Source organism: Bombina bombina, chromosome 5, assembly GCF_027579735.1.
Source record: "Bombina bombina isolate aBomBom1 chromosome 5, aBomBom1.pri, whole genome shotgun sequence".
NCBI classification, from domain to species: Eukaryota; Metazoa; Chordata; class Amphibia; order Anura; family Bombinatoridae; genus Bombina; species Bombina bombina.
In genome coordinates, this window is record NC_069503.1 from 16,190,657 (window position 1) to 16,207,081 (window position 16,425).

Genomic DNA, 16,425 nt, shown 5'->3' on the forward strand with positions numbered 1-16,425 from the left:
GTTCTAGCTTAAATGGGCAGATAGAGAATGCAATTTAACCATTTAATTGTTTTTCAACAAATGTCTAGTTTTAGCTCAAAACAGATATGTAGCATGTTCTAGCTTAAATGGGCAGATAGTGAATGCAATTTAACCATTTAATTGTCTTTCAACAAATGTCTAGTTTTAGCTCAAAACAGATATGTAGCATGTTCTAGCTTAAATGGCCAGATCGAAAATGCAATGTAAACATTTTGTTTTTATTAAAGCAAAGGTCTGGTTTATGCGAAATACGCATAGGTAGCATGTCTTAGCTGAAATGGGCAGATAGAGAATGCAATTTAACCATGTCATTGTCTCTTTACGCAAATGTCTAGTTTTAGCTCAAAACAGATATGTAGCATGTCTTAGCTGAAATGGGCAGATAGAGAATGCAATTTAACCATGTCATTGTCTCTTTCCGCAAATGTCTAGTTTTAGCTCAAAACAGATATGTAGCATGTTCTAGCTTAAATGGCCAGATCGAAAATGCAATGTAACCATTTTGTGTTTATTTTAGCAAAGGTCTGGTTTATGCGAAATACGCATAGGTAGCATGTCTTAGCTGAAATGGGCAGATAGAGAATGCAATTTAACCATGTCATTGTCTCTTTACGCAAATGTCTGTTTTAGTTAAAAACAGATATGTAGCATGTTCTAGCTTAAATGGCCAGATCAAAAATGCAATGTAACCATTTTGTTTTTATTTTAGCAAAGGTCTGGTTTATGCGAAATACGCATAGGTAGCATGTCTTAGCTGAAATGGGCAGATAGAGAATGCAATTTAACCATGTCATTGTCTCTTTCCGCAAATGTCTAGTTTTAGCTCAAAACAGATATGTAGCATGTTCTAGCTTAAATGGCCAGATCGAAAATGCAATGTAACCATTTTGTTTTTATTTTAGCAAAGGTCTGGTTTATGCGAAATACGCATAGGTAGCATGTCTTAGCTGAAATGGGCAGATAGATAATTATATTTAACAAGATTATTATTTTTCAATTACAGATTTTATGTTATTGGATTTTCGTGTACACAAAAGAAATTTTTTGGAATATAATTTAAATTTTTATAAAATATTTTCATTTTGTTCTGTTCATAATTTATAGGTGATTCTGGTTACATAAGCCGGCCTTGGCTCATTACGCTGTTACGTAACCCTACTGATGAGGCCCAGGAGTGCTACAATAGGGCGCACAAGCGGACTAGGGCTGTAGTCGAGAGGATGTTTGGGCTCCTCAAAATGAGATTCAGATGCCTTGACAGGTCGGGAGGAGCCCTCCAGTACAGCCCTAGGAAGGTGGCAAAGATTGTTATAGCCTGCAGCGTCCTGCATAATATTGCACAGCGGGAGTGGGGACTCTCTTTTTACATATGCAAGATGGAGTACACGGAAGCTCTTACACTAGATCGGATTACCTCTATCCTAAATGTTCATTTTGCACGGCTCATGAGGGACATAGCTGCAGCTTGGGCAAATGGCGGCGAACATGAACAACAGCGCAGCATGGATACAGCTAAAGTGGCGATACCTACTCAGGAGTCTACTGATAAGTGTAACCTCTCGATTAAACCACAAGACGAGAAATCTCCAACACCTGGGTGCTACAGGGAGAGAGGTCAGACAATAACTGAGACGGAGAACTGGGAGAGATTTGGTACAGGGAAGTACTCCACGCCGCTCAAAACTCATACCGCCTTGCGCTTGGCCCCTATGAAGACTCGGAGTCGCCTGGCCCTGAGGTACAGAGGGATTGTTAGTCGAGCACTGAAGGGGAAGGGCTCAATGCCAGGTGCGGCACTTAAAACGGTTGCGGTTGTGTACCGCCTTACAGCCGCCGGAGAGACTCAAGTACACAGGCGCTCCTTGCAAGGGGACATATTCAGTCAAGTAGGCCAGTCTACCCATACATTTACTGCGGCCGGGTGTACTCTGCATCTTATAACATTGCCTGGAGAACTGGTGTGGGCTAGGTATCAGCATATATGCAGGACTAACGGTAATGAGCAGGGGGCTATTCACAGCTCTCAGTGTACCAGAGAACTTGTAGCTGCATAGATTCTATACCATGTGTCTGGGGACTAAGTTTATACTAGACTCATATTTAATTAACATCTTACACTATAGGTTAATAGGTGGGTATTAATGTTTGTCTACCCTGATGTCATGCAGACGTGTGTTTTACAGTTTATATAAGTTATATGTTTAAAGTCATGACTGCACACTTTATTCCCATATGCTAATGTGTTTAACAATCTATGGTTCCACCCAGGTGTAATAGGATCATCTTAATAGTACTCTTTTCCCATTGCATTGGATTGTTTTCATTGTTGTCCTATGTTTATACTACTAGAGTTTAGCTTCTAACAATAACTGCCCTGTTCTGTATCTTATATATGGGTATAAAGAGGTTTATGAGGGGGATAAAGGTTATACTGCAATCATCTTTTCCCTTATGCTGTGTTCATGGGTTATACTACGCTATTCTATCATCCTTATGAGCTGGAAATTTTATATGCAACATTACTAGCTAAGGTTTTAAACACAAGTTCCTCCTGGGTTACTATCTGTGCAACCTATGTAAGTGTATTCCTTTACTATGATGGTGTGGCTCTTTTGTAGTCCTTATGTTCTACCATCTTTCCCCTTTAAAGTATTAATGGGTTGGTTAATTGACAATTTGTAAAGCGGGGGATCTGCTGCCTACGGCCGGGGCAGTGGACTTCTGCTGATATCAGTCCTATTTAATTTGACTGAATTTATACTAATCCATGTTTTGCAATCTTAACAGATACCATCTACCCTCCGTATTAGTGTTAATAATTCTGATCTAGTTTATAATGGAGCCTTACAGCTTTTTATTATAGTGTGTCCTAACTTTTATAGCTTCCCTATCCTTATATACCATATCTTGTGCTCTATAGAGCTATATACTGCTTACATAACATACTAATAAGCCAGCGAGCACCAATCCTTTCTCCATCCCATATTACCCCTGCTCTGTTAACTTCAAGTAGTACAAGAGTCCCCCCCCCCTAGAGTTTTTTATTTCACGGTTACATCTTCATATACAACAATAAATATGGTGCTATTGCAGTCACACACAAAAAAATTAAGAAAAAAAAAAAATTTTGACCGGTGACGGTCAAACATTTTTTCCCAAAAAAAAAAAATATTGCACAGCGGGCTGGGATGCTGCAGGCCATCCAGGCGCCCCGACACCTCCTCAGAGACTAGGAGGACGAGCCTGTTCTAGAGGGGCCATTCCGGGACGAGGGGCTCAATGTCAGAGCAGACATCATCAACCGCCACTTCAGACGGTAAATAATAGAAGTTAGATAGGAGTATTGTCAATATATGTGAATTCTAGGGAAATGACAAGTAGAGAATTGTGCAAACATCTTAGGATTGTTCATCAAATGATTCCAATTTTTACATTTATTAATATAGGTGATGCTCTGGTCATTGGGTCCTGTAACGACTTTGCCACCTGATTTTTAAAGACAACATCAGCTGGTAAGTATAAATGTATGGACTGTGGCTGGCAGGAATTTGGCACAAAAATACATCATATGGCATACATTTTCCAAACTAGTATTTAGTTTACACATTACTTAAATTTTGTATACTCAGAAAGGGATCCTCTAGCAAGACTATGGTTCAAATTCAGATTCAAAGTCACACATTAGAGGTTAGGTCTGCTCAATATGACTCATCTTCACACTTGATTGATAGAACATAACACAAGATGCTACACACGCTTAGTAAGCTAGTGACAGAAATCGTTTCAGAAATGGGGGGGTGGGAGAGGGGTGCAGAACTAATTCACACACTTGTATTAATTGTTTGATTCGCACTTTTTTTGACATTAGGGAGATGACTTCATGAACTCAAGACTGAAAGTGAAGAATCCAAGATTGAAAGTGAAGAATACCAATGGGATCATGTCTGGCATTGTCTTTCAAATGTGCTGACCTGGAAAACCATACAAAGACACGTTCAAATGGTAAGTGGCAACAATTTGATGGATTAAGGCTGTGGAGGCATCCTATTGGAGACACTTAGATTATTTTTTTATTTTAGATGGTATTTCACAATCCTCTATTTTGGAAACGATGAATAAGACACCTAATGAAGATAAACTGTTATTTTCAAGAGAATTGACTTTCAAAGACCATGCATAATCCAGGTTGGTTTGCCCAATGCATGCTAGTTAAGAATCACAGGAGGAAGAATGTTAAAAATTAGGAAAAGATACATGTCCTATATTAGAAGATTTGTAGCTTACATACATTACCCCTACTTTGTGCTACAGAGGAATCCAATTCTGAACAATCAGACAAAGGAATACATATTATAGTTGATATAGAGGTATTATTTGAAGGGACATGAAATATTACATTTATGTTCAGCATACATATATTTTTTTATTTAAAATGTGATATGCATTATTTTGTATAATTTTAAATGCTGATATTTAAATGTAATATTGATTAGACAATATAATGGTATTTTAAATGATGGATAGGTATAGATTTCATGTATGAATGTTTTTTTTTTGTTAAAATATCTTTCGAAATATTTTTAAAATGTTAGAGCATAGACACAAGATGATTTTAAAGTTATTTGATTTAATTAATATTTTAAGGCATGTGTTTATGAAATAACTAATGTTTATAATATTTTTCTTTCTTTTTCAGAGTTTCATCTGTGATGAATTACACTTGTTCTATTTTTTTATTTTTTTTCATTTATTTTCTTGTCAATAAATATTTTTTAATACTAAACTTTTTTTATTATTATTTTATTTAAAGAGCATCTTTTTAACAAACAGATTATAATAAATATATACATCTAATCTGACAAGTAAAAAAACATAATTTATGCTTACCTGATAAATTTATTTCTCTTGTGGTGTATCCAGTCCACGGATCATCCATTACTTGTGGGATATTCTCCTTCCCAACAGGAAGTTGCAAGAGGATCACCCACAGCAGAGCTGCTATATAGCTCCTCCCCTAACTGCCATATCCAGTCATTCGACCGAAACAAGCCGAGAAAGGAGAAACCATAGGGTGCAGTGGTGACTGTAGTTTAAATTAAAATTTAGACCTGCCTTAAAAAGACAGGGCGGGCCGTGGACTGGATACACCACAAGAGAAATAAATTTATCAGGTAAGCATAAATTATGTTTTCTCTTGTAAGGTGTATCCAGTCCACGGATCATCCATTACTTGTGGGATACCAATACCAAAGCTAAAGTACACGGATGAAGGGAGGGACAAGGCAGGCTTAAATGAAAGGAACCACTGCCTGTAGAACCTTTCTCCCAAAAATAGCCTCCGAAGAAGCAAAAGTATCAAATTTGTAAAATTTTGAAAAGGTATGAAGCGAAGACCAAGTCGCCGCCTTGCAAATCTGTTCAACAGAAGCCTCATTCTTAAAGGCCCAGGTGGAAGCCACAGCTCTAGTAGAATGAGCTGTAATTCTTTCAGGGGACTGCTGTCCAGCAGTCTCATAGGCTAAGCGTATTACGCTCCGAAGCCAAAAAGAAAGAGAGGTTGCCGAAGCTTTTTGACCTCTCCTCTGTCCAGAGTAAACAACAAACAGTGTAGATGTTTGGCGAAAATCTTTAGTAGCTTGTAAGTAAAACTTCAAAGCACGGACCACGTCCAGATTATGTAAAAGACGTTCCTTCTTTGAAGAAGGATTAGGACACAATGATGGAACAACAATCTCTTGATTGATATTCTTGTTAGAAACTACCTTAGGTAAAAACCCAGGTTTTGTACGCAGAACTACTTTATCTGAATGGAAAATCAGATAAGGAGAATCACATTGTAAGGCAGATAACTCAGAGACTCTCCGAGCCGAGGAAATAGCCATCAAAAACAGAACTTTCCAAGATAAAACTTTAATATCAATGGAATGAAGGGGTTCAAACGGAACCCCTTGAAGAACTTTAAGAACCAAGTTTAAGCTCCATGGGGGAGCAACAGGTTTAAACACAGGCTTAATTCTAACCAAAGCCTGACAAAAAGCTTGAACGTCTGGAACTTCTGCCAGACGCTTGTGCAAAAGAATAGACAGAGCAGAAATCTGTCCCTTTAACCCCTTAATGACAACTGACGTACCAGGTACGTCCTGCAAAAACTAGCAGTTAGTGACAATGGACGTACCTGGTACGTCAGTTGTTTAAGAGAGTGCTGGAAGCGATCGCAATTGCTTCCAGCAGCTCTCAGGGTATTGCAGTGATGCCTCGATATGGAGGCATCCTGCAATACCTTTTAACAAGCCTCCGATGCAGAGAGAGTCACTCTGTGGCCCTCTCTGCACCGGTATCAATGGTGCAGTGTTCCGGGGGGAAGGGAAGCAAAGAGGCGGCAGCGTGCGGGCGCGCGCGCACGTGCACGTGAGGCGCGCGCGTGTGCACGTGGGGGGGTGCGCGTGCGCATATTAGCCACTGACACCAATGAAAAAAAAAAAAGTTCAAAACATAAAAAAAAATATATATATATATAAAAGGATCTGGGGGGTGGGGGGTTGGGGGTATTGAGGGGGGGCTGCTACACTACAGAAAAGTTTATAAATATTTTTGGGGGCAAAATTTATAAATATTTTTGGGGGCAAATTGGGTACTGGCAGACAGCTGCCAGTACCCAAGATGGCGGCAATTAAGTAGCAGGGAGGGTTATAGAGCTGTTTGGTGGGGGATCAGGGAGGTTGGGGGCTAAGGCAGGGCTCCATTACAGCAGAATACATTTTTTTTTAAAATAAAATAAAAAAAACTCCTTTTATTTAGTACTGGCAGACTTTCTGCCAGTACTTAAGATGGCGGGGACAATTGTGGGGTGGGGGAGGGAAGAGAGCTGTTTGGGAGGGATCAGGGGGTGGGATGTGTCAGGTGGGAGGCTGATCTCTACACTAAAGCTAAAATTAACCCTGCCAGCGCCCTACAAGCTACCTAATTAACTCCTTCACTGCTGGGCATAATTCACGTGTTGTGCGCAGCAGCATTTAGCGGCCTTCTAATTAACAAAAAGCAACGCCAAAGCCATATATGTCTGCTATTTCTGAACAAAGGGGATCCCAGAGAAGCTTTTACAACCATTTGTGCCATAATTGCACAGACTGTTTGTAAATAATTTCAGTGAGAAACCTAAAATTCTGAAAAATTTAAAGGTTTTTTTTATTTGCTCCCATTTGGCGGTGAAATGGTGGCATGAAATATACCAAAATTGGCCTAGATCAATACTTGGAGTTGTCTACTACACTAAACTAAAGCTAAAATTAACCCTACAAGCTCCCTACATGCTCCCTAATTAACCCCTTCACTGCTGGGCATAAAACACGTGTGGTGCGCAGCGGCATTTAGCAGCCTTCTAATTACCAAAAAGCAACCCCAAAGCCATATAAGTCTGCTATTTCTGAACAAAGGCGATCCCAGAGAAGCATTTACAACCATTTGTGCCATAATTGCAGAAGCTGTTTGTAAATAATTTCAGTGGGAAACCTAAAGTTTGTGACAAAATGTGTGAAAAAGTGAACATTTTTTTTAATTTGATCGCATTTGGCGGTGAAACGGTGGCATGAAATATACCAAAATGGGCCTAGATCAATACTTTGGGATGTCTTCTAAAAAAAAATATATACATGTCAATGGATATTCAGGTATTCCTTACAGATATCAGTGTTCCAATGTAACTAGCGCTAATTTTGAAAAAAAAGTGGTTTGGAAATAGCGAAGTGCTACTTGTATTTATGGCCCTATAACTTACAAAAAAAGCAAAGAACATGTAAACATTGGGTATTTCTAAACTCAGGACAAAATTTAGAAACTATTTAGCATGGGTGTTTTTTAGTGGTTGTAGATGTGTAACAGATTTTGGGGGTCAAAGTTAGAAAAAGTGTGTTTTTTCCATTTTTTCCTCATATTTTATAAAAATTTTTATAGTAAATTATAAGATATAATGAAAATAATGGTATCCATTTAATGGCGAGAAAAACGGTATATAATATGTGTGGGTACAGTAAATGAGTAAGAGGAAAATTACAGCTGAACACAAACACCACAGAAATGTAAAAATAGCCATTGTCATTAAGGGTAAGAAAATTGAAAAATGGTCCGGTCATTAAGGGGTTAAAGAACTAGCTGATAATCCTTTTTCCAAACCCTCTTGGAGAAAGGACAATATCCTAGGAATCCTAACCTTACTCCATGAGTAATTCTTGGATTCACACCAATAAAGATATTTACGCCATATCTTATGATAGATTTTCCTGGTGACAGGCTTTCGTGCCTGTATAAGGGTATCAATGACTGACTCGGAGAAGCCACGCTTTGATAAAATCAAGCGTTCAATCTCCATGCAGTCAGTCTCAGAGAAATTAGATTCGGATGATTGAAAGGACCTTGTAGTAGAAGGTCTTGTCTCAGAGGCAGGGTCCATGGTGGAAAGGATGACATGTCCACTAGGTCTGCATCAAATGAAAAAAACAGATGTCTGGAGTCGCAGGTTAGTCAATTCAATTTCTGCATTTATTCAGATAAAATGATCACAGAAAGGTACAAACAGCCCTCCAGTTGATACAAGCTCACGCGTTTCGGCTACATGCCGTAATCATAGCTCATACATTCCCTTCTTACTCTGGGCTTTAAAAAAGGAGTAAAAACATGCTATTGGCTGAATGGCTGAAACCGGGTTAACTACTTCCTTCCCGGTGAAATAAACATTTGACACACAATCAAACTTGTTACTAATAAGATGTTGTATATCCTGTCTATTCTGTGACTTATACAAATGTGAAGCTAATTTATTTAATGACTAAGTGATGTTATATTAGTGTAGATAATACTGTCAGGCAATCAACTGAGGGAATGAAGATGAGCACATTCACTGTTTATTAAAATTACAGTTTCTGGATTTTTATGTTTTAAATTTTATTTTCAATTTTTAAGAATTGACTCTAGTCTATTTATAATGACTGAACTGTCTAATTACTTAATACTGTAATTTAATATTTCCATAGATATGAATATCACTCAGACTTATAAGCTGGCATTTTTATCTCTCATTCTAGTCTTACTCTAAAGGATACCCATGGTGTTGATCCATATTAGTATTCAAATACTGTAGTTCAAGGAATGATTATTGTTCCCATATCCAACTCAGTTAAGCGACTAAGGTAACAATTATTCAAGAGTCCCTAATTACCCTAATATGGCACTTTGTTAGTACAGGCTAGAAATCACAATTTTAATATAGTGTTTGAAACTTTCATGAGATTATTTTCTCAAATACTAAGACCTACCATACTAAATCCAATGATTAATGAGGTCATAGGCTGAATTTAGGCCTGTTGGAAACCTTGTTTTCAATTTGAAGATCCAAAATATCTCCTTTTTGGCAAGCACAGACTCTCTGTCACCCCCTCTTCGCCCCGCATCCACTGTCTCAATTATTGTCCATTTAAAATGAGTGTTGTCCTTGTTATGGAACAATTTGAAATGTTGGACGAGGGGGGTGGTCAGGACGCCCGCCTTGATATCCAAAAGATGCTCCCTGATGCGAACTCGTGCCTCCCTTGTGGTCATGCCCACATATTGTAAATTGCATGCCACACAGCCTGCTACATAGATCACAAAAATATTTCGGCAGTTCATGCACTTGTTGTGTTTATACTCCGTGTCAGTTACACTGCATCTGAAACCATTGCCTGTCAATAGGTGTTCACACGCTTTGCATGTAGAATTATGACACCTAAAGACTCCCTTGCAACTAAGCCAAGAACTCGTTTGTTCACTCCGTCTGCTTTTTAATTGTGTGGGTGCCAGTAAATTACCCATTGTAACTCCCTTTCTAAAGGAACATTTGCATCCCTTCTCTATAACACTGGCTAGTGAATCATCCGCTGCTAATAATTTATAGTGTTTTCTTACTATTTGACATATTTTATTATATTGGGTGCTATAATCTGTTACAAAATAAATGTTGTCACTGTTAGACACCTTTCCTTCAGATTTCTCTAATAATTGTTTTCTATTAGAGGAAGAGACCTCTTTCTTGATTCTGTTAATCTCAGACCCTTTGTACCCTCTTGCCTTCAGGCGATCAGTTAATTTTTCAGCATGCAATTCATACTGCTTAGAATCACTGCAATTACGTTTCAGTCGGGTAAACTGACCCTTTGCAACCGATCTGAAAACCTGCTTTGGATGACTGCTCCTGGCGTGGAGTAAAGTGTTGCCTGTTATTGGTTTTCTGTAAACCTCAGTTACCACTCCGACTTCGGGAATACCTCTTAGAGTAAGGTCCAAAAAGTTTATTTGGTGTTTATTTAGTTCAAAAGTGAACTCCAGCCCAAAGTCGTTGTGGTTTAACCAATTCACAAAAGTCTTGGCTTCTTCCACTGTGCCTCTCCACACCAGGAGCAGATCATCAATGTAGCGCCGGTAGAATCGGATATTTCTCCTGAAGGGGTTCCCATCCCCATAGATGCGGGACAGCTCCCACCACCCCATATAGAGGTTGGCAAAGGAAGGCGCGAACTTCGCGCCCATCGCTGTCCCGCATCTCTGGAGACAAAACACCCCCTCAAAAAAGAAATAATTATGTGTCAAGAGAAAATGCACAACTCCAAGTACATAATCAATTGACTCATTCGAAAAGCCAGTTTGTCTCCTCAGAAAAAATTCTATAGCCTCTAATCCCCTATCATGCGGTATAGAGGTATATAGGGCTTTAACATCTATCGTAAGCCACAGGTCTGAATCTTGCCATTCCATGTTCTCCATCAATTTTAAAACATGTGTGGTATCCTGCAAAAAGCTAGTTAGTTTCCCTACCATGGGTTGTAGTAATCCATCTACCCACTGTGAGGTTCTTTCCAATAAGGATCCAATGCCACTTACGATGGGCCTACCCGTGACCCCCTCCAGGGACTTGTGAACCTTTGGTAAATGATTAAAAATAGGGATCACAGGGTTATCTACCTGGAGGAACTCACAGGTAGACCCATCCAAAATGCCCAGTTCCCTGCCATCATCTATGATCTGTGCCAAATCCTTCCTGTATTTGTTTGTTGGATCACCTCTCAAAACCAGATAGAACCTACTATCCTGCAGCTGTCTTTCTGCTTCTGCAACAAATTGGGTTCTTGACATTACTACCACCGAGCCACCCTTATCAGCATTCCTGATAACCAAATCTTCATTGGTTTGAAGCTTCTTTAAAGCTTCTCTTTCCTTAAAATTCAGATTATGCTGATTGTTAGGGGTGGCCCGGTGTAACAACGTCAGGTCCCTTTCAACTCTTGCTTGGAAAGTTTCTAATGCATCTCCTCTGCACTGAATTGGATAGAAACTAGAAGCTGATTTAAATGTTGGTATCTGCACCGCTGGAGTGTATTCATCTATCCTTCCTTCATAAGCTAGTGTATCCATACCACTAGGTCTGCATACCAGGTCCTGCGTGGCCACGCAGGCGCTATCAATATCACCGATGCTCTCTCCTGTTTGATTTTGGCAATCAGTCGAGGGAGCCGAGGAAACGGTGGAAACACATAAGCCAGGTTGAAGAACCAAGGCGCTGCTAGAGCATCTATCAGTTCCGCTTCTGGGTCCCTGGACCTGGATCCGTAACAAGGAAGCTTGGTGTTCTGGCGAGACGCCATGAGATCCAGTTCTGGTTTGCCCCGACGATGAACCAATTGAGCAAACACCTCCGGATGGAGTTCCCACTCCCCCGGATGAAAAGTCTGACGACTTAGAAAATCCGCCTCCCAGTTCTCTACACCTGGGATATGGATTGCTGATAGGTGGCAAGAGTGAGTCTCTGCCCAGCGAATTATCTTGGAGACTTCTAACATCGCTAGGGAACTCCTGGTTCCCCCTTGATGGTTGATGTAAGCCACAGTCGTGATGTTGTCCGACTGAAATCTGATGAACCTCAGGGTTGCTAACTGAGGCCAAGCTAGAAGAGCATTGAATATTGCTCTTAACTCCAGAATATTTATTGGGAGGAGTTTCTCCTCCTGAGTCCACGATCCCTGAGCCTTCAGGGAATTCCAGACTGCACCCCAACCTAGAAGGCTGGCATCTGTTGTTACAATTGTCCAATCTGGCCTGCGAAAGGTCATACCTTTGGACAGATGGACCAGAGAAAGCCACCAGAGAAGAGAATCTCTGGTCTCTTGATCCAGATTTAGCAGAGGGGACAAATCTGTGTAATCCCCATTCCACTGACTGAGCATGCATAGTTACAGCGGTCTGAGGTGTAGGCGCGCAAATGGCACTATGTCCATCGCCGCTACCATCAAGCCGATTACTTCCATACACTGAGCCACCGAAGGGCGCGGAATAGAATGAAGAACACGGCAAGATTTTAGAAGCTTTGATAACCTGGATTCTGTCAGGTAAATCTTAATTTCTACAGAATCTATCAGAGTCCCTAGGAAGGAGACTCTTGTGAGTGGGGATAGAGAACTCTTTTCCTCGTTCACCTTCCACCCATGTGACTTGAGAAATGCCAGAACTATGTCCGTATGTGACTTGGCAATCTGAAAGCTTGACGCCTGTATCAGGATGTCGTCCAGATAAGGGGCCACTGATATACCTCGCGGTCTTAGGACCGCCAGAAGCGATCCCAGAACCTTCGTAAAGATTCTTGGAGCTGTAGCTAACCCGAAGGGAAGAGCCACAAATTGGCAAACCTTAGGAACCGATGATGATCTTTGTGAATTGGTATTTGAAGGTAAGCATCCTTCAAATCCACTGTGGTCATGTACTGACCCTCCTGGATCATAGGTAGGATGGTCCGAATAGTTTCCATTTTGAACGATGGAACTCTGAGGAATTTGTTTAAGATCTTTAGATCCAAAATGGGTCTGAAGGTTCCCTCTTTTTTGGGAACCACAAACAGATTTGAATAAAAGCCCTGTCCCTGTTCCGTCTGTGGAACTGGACAGATCACTCCCATAACTAGGAGGTCTTGCACACAGCGTAAGAATGCCTTTTTCTTTATCTGGTTTACAGATAATCTCGAAAGGTGAAATCTCCCTTGAGGAGGGGAAGCTTTGAAGTCCAGAAGATATCCCTGAGATATGATCTCCAACGCCCAGGGATCCTGAACATCTCTTGCCCACGCCTGGGCGAAGAGAGAAAGTCTGCCCCCTACTAGATCCGTTACCGGATAGGGGGCCGTTCCTTCATGCTGTCTTATAGGCAGCAGCAGGCTTTCTGGCCTGCTTGCCTTTGTTCCAGGACTGGTTAGGTTGCCAGCCCGGCTTGGATTGAGCAAAAGTTCCCTCTTGTTTTGTAGCAGAGGAAGTTGATGCTGCACCTGCCTTGAAATTTCGAAAGGCACGAAAATTAGACTGTTTGGCCCTTGATCTGGCCCTGTCCTGAGGAAGGGTATGACCCTTACCTCCAGTAATGTCAGCAATAATTTCCTTCAAACCAGGCCCGAATAGGGTCTGCCCCTTGAAGGGAATGTTAAGTAATTTAGACTTTGAAGTCACGTCAGCTGACCAAGATTTAAGCCATAGCGCCCTACGCGCCTGGATGGCGAATCCAGAATTCTTAGCCGTTAGTTTAGTCAAATGAACAATGGCATCAGAAACAAAAGAATTAGCTAGCTTAAGTGTTCTAAGCTTGTCAAGTATTTCAGTCAATGGAGTAGCTGTCTGAAAGGCCTCTTCCAGAGACTCAAACCAGAACGCCGCAGCAGCAGTGACAGGCGCAATGCATGCAAGGGGCTGCAGGATAAAACCTTGTTGAATAAACATTTTCTTAAGGTAACCTTCTAATTTTTTATCCATTGGATCTGAAAAAGCACAACTGTCCTCGACAGGGATAGTGGTACGCTTTGCTAAAGTAGAAACTGCTCTCTCCACCTTAGGAACCGTCTGCCATAAGTCCCATGTGGTGGCGTCTATTGGAAACATTTTTCTAAAAATAGGAGGGGGGGAAAACGGCACACCGGGTCTATCCCACTCCTTATTAATAATTTCTGTAAACCTTTTAGGAATTGGAAAAACATCAGTACACACCGGCACTGCATAGTATTTATCCAGTCTACACAATTTCTCTGGCACTGCAATTGTGTCACAGTCATTCAGAGCAGCTAATACCTCCCCAAGCAATACACGGAGGTTCTCAAGCTTAAATTTAAAAGTAGAAATATCTGAATCAGGTTTCCCCGAATCAGAAATGTCACCCACAGACTGAAGCTCTCCTTCCTCAGCTTCTGCATATTGTGACGCAGTATCAGACATGGGCCTTAAAGCATCTGCGCGCTCTGTATTACATCTAACCCCAGAGCTATCGCGCTTTCCTCTGAATTCAGGCAGTCTGGCTAATACCGCTGACAGGGTATTATCCATGATTGCCGCCATGTCCTGCAAAGTAATCGCTATGGGCGTCTTTGATGTACTTGGCGCCATTTTAGCGGGAGTCCCTTGAGCGGGAGTCAAAGGGTCCGACACGTGGGGAGAGTTAGTCGGCATAACTTCCCCCTCGTCAGAATCCTCTGGTGATAATTCTTTTAAAGATAACAGCTGATCTTTATTGTTTAAAGTGAAATCAATACATTTAGTACACATTCTCCTATGGGGTTCCACCATGGCTTTTAAACATAATGAACAAGGAGTTTCCTCTATGTCAGACATGTTTATACAGACTAGCAATGAGACTAGCAAGCTTGGAAAACACTTTAAATCAAGTTAACAAGCAATATAAAAAACTGTTACTGTGCCTTTAAAGGGACACTGTACCCAAATTTTTTCTTTTGTGATTCAGATAGAGCATGCAATTTTAAGCAACTTTCTAATGTACTCCTATTATCAAATTTTCTTCATTCTCTTGGTATGTTTATTTGAAAAGCAAGAATTTAAGTTTAGATGCCGGCCCATTTTTGGTGAACAACCTGGGTTGTCCTTGCTGATTTGGCAGCACCAATAAACAAATGCTGTCCATGGTTCTGAACCACAAATTTGCTGGCTCCTCAGCTTAGATGCCTTCTTTTTCAAATAAAGATATCAAGAGAACGAAGAAAAATTGATAACAAAAGTAAATTAGAAAGTTGCTTAAAATTGCTTGCTCTATCTGAATCACAAAAGAAAAAAATTTGGGTACAGTGTCCCTTTAAGAGAAACAAATTTTGCCAAAATTTGAAATAACAGTGAAAAAAGGCAGTTAAACTAACGAAATTTTTACAGTGTATGTAACAAGTTAGCAGAGCATTGCACCCACTTGCAAATGGATGATTAACCCCTTAATACAAAAAAACAGATTAACAAAACGAAAAATATATTTTTTAAACAGTCATAACAACTGCCACAGCTCCACTGTGGCTTTACCTTCCTCAATACATGACTTTTGAAGCCTTTTGAGCCCTTCAGAGATGTCCTATAGCATGCAGGGGACTGCTGAGGGAAGCTGGATGCCACAGTTTGTAATTTTAACTGCACCAACTGTAACTTTTATACTATAACAGTGGAAAGCCTCAGGAAACTGTTTCTAGGCAAAAATAAAGCCAGCCATGTGGAAAAAAACTAGGCCCCAATAAGTTTTATCACCAAAGCATATATAAAAACGATTAAACATGCCAGCAAACGTTTTATATTGCACATTAATCAGAGTATATACCTCTGATAGCAAGCCTGATACTAGTCGCTATTAAATCACTGTATTTAGGCTTAACTTACATTAATTCGGTATCAGCAGCATTTTCTAGCAATTCCATCCCTAGAAAAACTTAAAACTGCACATACCTTATTGCAGGATACCCTGCACGCTATTCTCCCTCTGAAGTTACCTCACTCCTCAGACATATGTGAGAACAGCAGTGGATCTTAGTTACTTCTGCTAAGAAAATAGAAAACGCAGGCAGATTCTTCTAAATGCTGCCTGAGATAAAATAGTACGACTCCGGTACCATTTAAAAACAATAAACTCTTGATTGAAGAAAAAACTAACTATATTACACCACTTTCCTCTTACTACCTCCAGCTATGTTGAGAGTTGCAAGAGAATGACTGGATATGGCAGTTAGGGGAGGAGCTATATAGCAGCTCTGCTGTGGGTGATCCTCTTGCAGCTTCCTGTTGGGAAGGAGAATATCCCACAAGTAATGGATGATCCGTGGACTGGATACACCTTACAAGAGAAAATAATTGACTCCCATGACTGGTAGTTGTCTATTTGACAAGCACATGCCTGATATAAACTTTTGCCTCATGGATTGAATTAATAATCGAAAATCCACTTATTCAGATAATGTTAAAGTCAAGTATCTTTTATAAAATAATTTGGGAGTTAAATCCATCGATGCTTTTATTGTGTAATTTATAGATGCTAAAATTTGTAAATGTTTATGAGGTTATGTAGTCTGAAATCGACATAACAACT